Below are 6,036 nucleotides of genomic sequence, written 5' to 3' on the forward strand. Positions count from 1 at the left end.
TTGAGACACAATGTCTCTACCATTTACTCTATCTGACAGAAGGTAATACGGTTACATGATCATTATCGAGATACAACGTCTTTATCATTTACTCTATCTTCCAGAAGGTAATACGGTTACATGATCATTGCCGATACACGTCTCTATCATTTACTCTATCTGACAGAAGGTTATACGGTTACATGATCATTACCGAGACATAATGTCTCTATAATTTACTCTTCTCAAGTTATAACCATTTAAACTTGAAATAAATAATTTCCCATACGATTATATTGTACACCATACCCGATTTTGATTATTCCAAAATATGCCAAAATATACCTTTGAACGTTCAATACGGATCACATGGCTAATATTTTTTAAAGTTTTGAAAAGATTCGAATAATGGTTCCTGAGAACTGCCGCGGACAAGTTCAAGAGCGAGAAACCCGGAATAATAATACCGGTAGCAATGAGAAGAACAAGTGAACCAAAACAGTAAGTCCTCCATATTTCGTTTGGGAGACTTATTATCGTGTAGAAATTTCATCACGGTCAGTTTCGTTCCCTTTCAACGTCGCTATTTTCAAGCAAACAACTGAACTAATGCGACAAAAACAGGGCAGGGGGTCTGGAGGAGGAGGTGTAAGACAGCACACATTATTTTAATGTAACACACGCGTTTCTACAAAGATCTGATTAATTTTATTTTTATTTTGATAATTTAAAAAAAAAAGAATTGTCTTTCTTTTAACGTCCATAAGCTAGTTTCAGACATCATACTACATACTGTATAATTGTTAGCAACAATTATTTCTGGTTACCTACCTATTAAAAGAACATCAATTACAATTTAAATCTAAATAACCTCTTTTGAGTTTGATTGGTTTATTTCATAGCGCCTCTGTCCATCGCGAACTTTATATTGATTGCAGTTCTCTGTTTAGACCCGTGATGACGTACAACTTGACATATGATACATACACGTGTCTGTTGTGGAGGCACGTTATATTGACCTAGCTCTACATGGCTTTTGTTTGTTTGTTTTTTTTATTGTTTCTGGCTCTTGACTCTTAGCCATTTCTTTCTGAATATTATAAATTAAGTAGATGTGGTATGATTACAAAGTGATTTAGATACAGGTCACCGTACGGCCTTCAACACCGAGCAAACCCATACCGTTAGACAGGTATAAAAGACCCCGACATGACAAAGCATGACACAATTTAAACGATTTATGACAAAACAACTATAAAAGAAAAACAAATTGACAGACAGCAACCAAAGCCAAACACTGCAGAATGTGACGGGGTTAAACATATTTGAACTAGTTTTCAGTATATAACTGCGAGTGCGCTTGTGTCGGTGCCTTGTGTTTATTGTTTATATGTTGATTGTTTAATGTTGTGCCTCGTTCCGATCTTTTGAGTTAATCAAATTGCAACTGATTTTTACAGTTTGTTATTATCTTGTTCTGTTGCACTACTGTCCTATGTAAAGAGGAGGGTCGAGTTCTTACAAACATGTTTAACCCCGCCACATTCCTTATGCGACGGTCCAAAGTTAGGAGCCTATAGTTCAGCAATTGTCGTTTGATCATGTCTGTCGTGTTTGCTTTTCGTAAATTGTTTTGTTATATATTAGGCTGTTAGTATTTTCGTTTGAATTGTTTCACATTTTTCATGTCGGGGTCTTTTAAAGCCGACTTTACGGTATAGCTTTTCTCGTTGTTGAAGGCCGTATGGTGGCCTATAAATGCCATTTTTATATAATTAATATAAATTTTCTGTTGTCTCATTGGCTAAACGCATAGGAAATCCTCTTTGTTAAAACATTATATTCCCCGCGGCAAAAATCACGAGAGAATAATATAAGATTTGGAACAGCGTCCAAGTGCCTAAAAATAAATATTCCAAGGAAACGTCAATGACGTAGGTTAAACGTCATGTAAATTCCCGTTTTTTTTTCCTTTTTCTTGTTTTTTTCTTGTTTTTGGTGAATTTTTATTTTTTGAGCAAACTTTATTGGATATTTCAAATTAAGCAAATTAGCAGCTGTAAAAGCAGATAATATATTTTGTATAAAAACAGAGAGCAATTTTTAAAAGTATCTTGAGCAAATACTTGAAAATTAGACAAGGATAAAAAATCATATAATAAAACAATTGTTGACTTTTGATTTCAGTTGATACAATGATTTATCAACCCCAGAGATATGACATTCACCCGCGGCCGTTGGCCTCGGTGAATATCATATCTCGGTGGCTGAACCAAATTATAAGCCTGGTATCTTTGATGAGTTTTACAAAGTATACGAACTTTATCCAAATTCCCCAATACGAAAAAAATCAAAAAGAAAAGTTGTCAAGTATCTGTCTTAAAATTACTCAAATATTACCAAAATCTGTCAAAATTACGGTTGTTCGAGATGTATATGTTCAGGAATGTATAACTTGGGTTTAATTATAAATGAGTCTTTATATTTTAGGAACCCTGAAAGTACACACATGGAGCTGTGATATTGTGAATTAAAGTAAAGATTGAAAAACGATTTGAAAATGGCCCCGGCGTGTATTAAATTCCGGGTAAATTATCCCTAACTCTTTATGTCAATTAGGGTGACACGAACTTACCTATGTTTAAATCTCGTCAATCAATAAGGAAGAAATAAATCTAAGTGACAAAAAAAAAAACCAAGGGAATGACATGAACTCCAAATGAGCTATACCAGGTAGATCGACATTGTCTAAGTCTCCTGCTATGTATGCATCACCCGCCACGCCAATTCACACTCAGTCAAAATGACACAATCGGGAAAAGGACACAACCGGATATATGACAAGATCAGACAACTCTATATAAATGTTTTTTAAAATACGCAACTATCTACTAGCCAGTTTTAAACAGACACGAACTTTTCTCGTATAATAATGTTTGTTCCAAAAATCACATCGCAAAATTGCTAACGCTTTCAATCTAATTAAAATGTAGATCTTTGATTTCATATGACTGCACGAACACGCGAGTTAAGATGGATCTTAATTTTAATCAGATTGCTCACACATGATTACAGACCTTGACCTTAACTGACGGACCTGGAGTTATTTGTGTAAAAGCAACTGTAAATTGGTGTTTACTTAAGGTTGTTGATTGATTCATGATTCTCAGTAAAATTTGATTGGATGCTTTGTATCAGTATTTTCTATGATCAAAGATTGACAGTTCTCTCGTCGGTCATGAGAATCAAATCAAGAAACAATATGTTTGTTTAATGATATTTAAGATTTCGAAAACAAGTTCATCATACAAAGTTTATGGATACAAAGGATAACCCAACTCAAGGTAAAAGATTTTTTTCTACATTTATACAAAGCTTTTTTTTGAAGTTTTAAATACAGTACAATGTACTTGTAAATAAGTAAACTTCATTGGAAAATTTACCATACTAATGATTTACTATTATAATATTCACGAATTTTAATCTAAAATCGCCATATAACGTTGTTGCCAATAAAAAAGTTGTCTTTCTAATTTCTCCTGTCGCCAAAATTTAACAATCGGTCAGTGGAAGCTATGTTAGCGTCCCCTGATATTGTGTTACCGACAATTATGCCAGATCCAATTTGCTAGGTTAAAATGCTTTATCATGTCCCATGGTTGTATACAAGACTGTGATAATAGTGTCTGATCATTGTGTTCTGCAGAAGGGACTGGCGATGGTTATATCTAATTGATGAATACAAAATTTGCAGAACAAATTGATAGATGCATTATAAAAATGAACAACATAGTTGACAAAATACATATTGAAATATATCATTGAATTGATGTGATCTCAGTGTCAAAAGATAGTAAATATAAATAAATAAAAGAAAATCAATCAAAATGGATTTTTCATAATAATATATCTCTGTTCAAATGATATTGAGTTATAAATTGTCGCGTAAAAATTTTATAAAAGGCATTTATTTTTCACTCGTTATCTGACAATTAAAAAATTGTTCTTAAAAACATACTACAGATGTGTAATTCTCAATATTTATAACGACAACAGATGTGAATAACTAGTAAACAGCCTTGGTTGAGAGTTGTCATATTGGCAATACTACTACATCTTTTAATTTTAATATTGAATTTGAAAACTTTTTCTTCTGTGCACAGTGTAACATTTCAGCTGTTATTTTTTTACAACTGAATTAACGTATGTTAAGCATCTTAAAACTGTTCGTTTTTCAGATTTCTCAATGTTTGTATGTTGTTTGCTTAGTGTGTAGTAGGAAAACATGTGTTATTTATTCTAGACGAGAACAAATAGGTAAATGATCAAATAAGTATTCTTTTCGTAGTGGATGAACTCGGATGAAGGCGGTATATTCTTAGATAATACATTCGAATGAGAAAATTTGACATTAAACAGGCTACATGATGACCCTTCGAATCGTTGTTGCAAGCGTAGGACTGTCGTTAATCTAGGCATTTTTATGTTCCAATTCCGACCGGGTGTTTACATGTATGTGTATTTATACATCCTGCATAACCTACAGAACGATCTCACGGAAAGGACCTTACAGCCGGACGGAAAGAACTAGCCGTGATAAGTGAATCATGTTTAGTAGTTAAACATGAATTTATATTCCTGACTAATGCACCTACTAGATTTAAAACTCTATTTCGTTTCGATTTAAATAACAATGATTGGAAACAAATGATTTTGCCTTTATTTTCGTAAATGCGTATAGAAACGCTAACCAGGGGGGCGAACTCCAGAAAATATTTTAGATACACATATGTCTTAGAATAGTCTTATGTCATATATAGGGTTACACGTTGGACATATTATAGTTAAATTTATCATAAACATATGATTTAAAAAAAACAGACGTTTTCAGACCATTCTTACGTATAAAAATACATGTTGACCGAGTTGAAGCTTCGCATTGTGAAGATGTGTAAAGAGTGTGTACATGCTCGTAGTGGACATATATAAGGGGACCCTATTTTGTCAAGACAACGGAACTATAAACAACTGTCATACAAGTTGGAGGTCTAGCTAGCTATAAGACCAGGTTTAATCCACCATTTTCTTCGAAAAATGCCTGTAGGAGTCAGGAATATGACATTTGTTTTCAACTCGTTTTTGAATTTACTTTGGAGTTCGGTATTTTGTTGATACTTTTATATATATATATATATATATATAAATGGCTTCAACGTCATGCACATATACATGCTTTTATTTGAAGTAAAAAAGTAAAGATTTATTTGTACTACCTGTTTTTACTAAAAGAATAGAACAATCTCTACAGTAATATATACATAATACTACAATAAAGCCTTCTTAGAAAAACCATCATTAGACAGCTTCAATTTTGGGTAGTCGACAATGATCCATGGATTAATCGGAAATTGAATCTATTTTAAGATTAGATTAATGTAAAATGAATGTTTCATTACATTTTCGTCGTCCAGAATTCTTTCTTCAGAAGACTAATTGTCTTTTCAGAAATAAATTAGCCTCAGATCAGGTTCTGATGTTAAAAATAATTACAAACATCAAATAAATTGACAAAATTACCTTCTGATTTGAATATGAAATCTCAGGTTATTTATTGATACTGCGAAAAGAAGAATCTAATGTTTATTTAGAATAGCAAATATCAATATTCCAGTATTTTGTCTGAGAGCATAACAAATAAAATAGAAATGCACACAACAACTTCAACCGTTTCAATTTTGATTTGCCTTTGGGTGAAGCCTTTGAATAACCAAATTAACATATTTGTTTTATAAACCACAACTCCTCTAAAAGCATTAAATGGCATACATTTTAGTGATATGCAATTTGTTTGTTATCTCCTAAAATTTAATTGACTCTTTTTAACTGTCACGCGTGCGTAATTGTCTTCTGGAACTATATTTAAACAGCTTTGCACAACAATATTTAATGAAATATAAATGAGTACCGATATTGAATCTTTGCACTTTATCATTTGATTTATGCGAAATTTAAAACATAAACATGATAATGCGATTCACATACCCTTTGCGTATTCTA

This window comes from Mytilus californianus, unplaced genomic scaffold, assembly GCF_021869535.1.
Source record: "Mytilus californianus isolate M0D057914Y unplaced genomic scaffold, xbMytCali1.0.p SCAF_7, whole genome shotgun sequence".
In the NCBI taxonomy this organism is placed as follows: domain Eukaryota; kingdom Metazoa; phylum Mollusca; class Bivalvia; order Mytilida; family Mytilidae; genus Mytilus; species Mytilus californianus.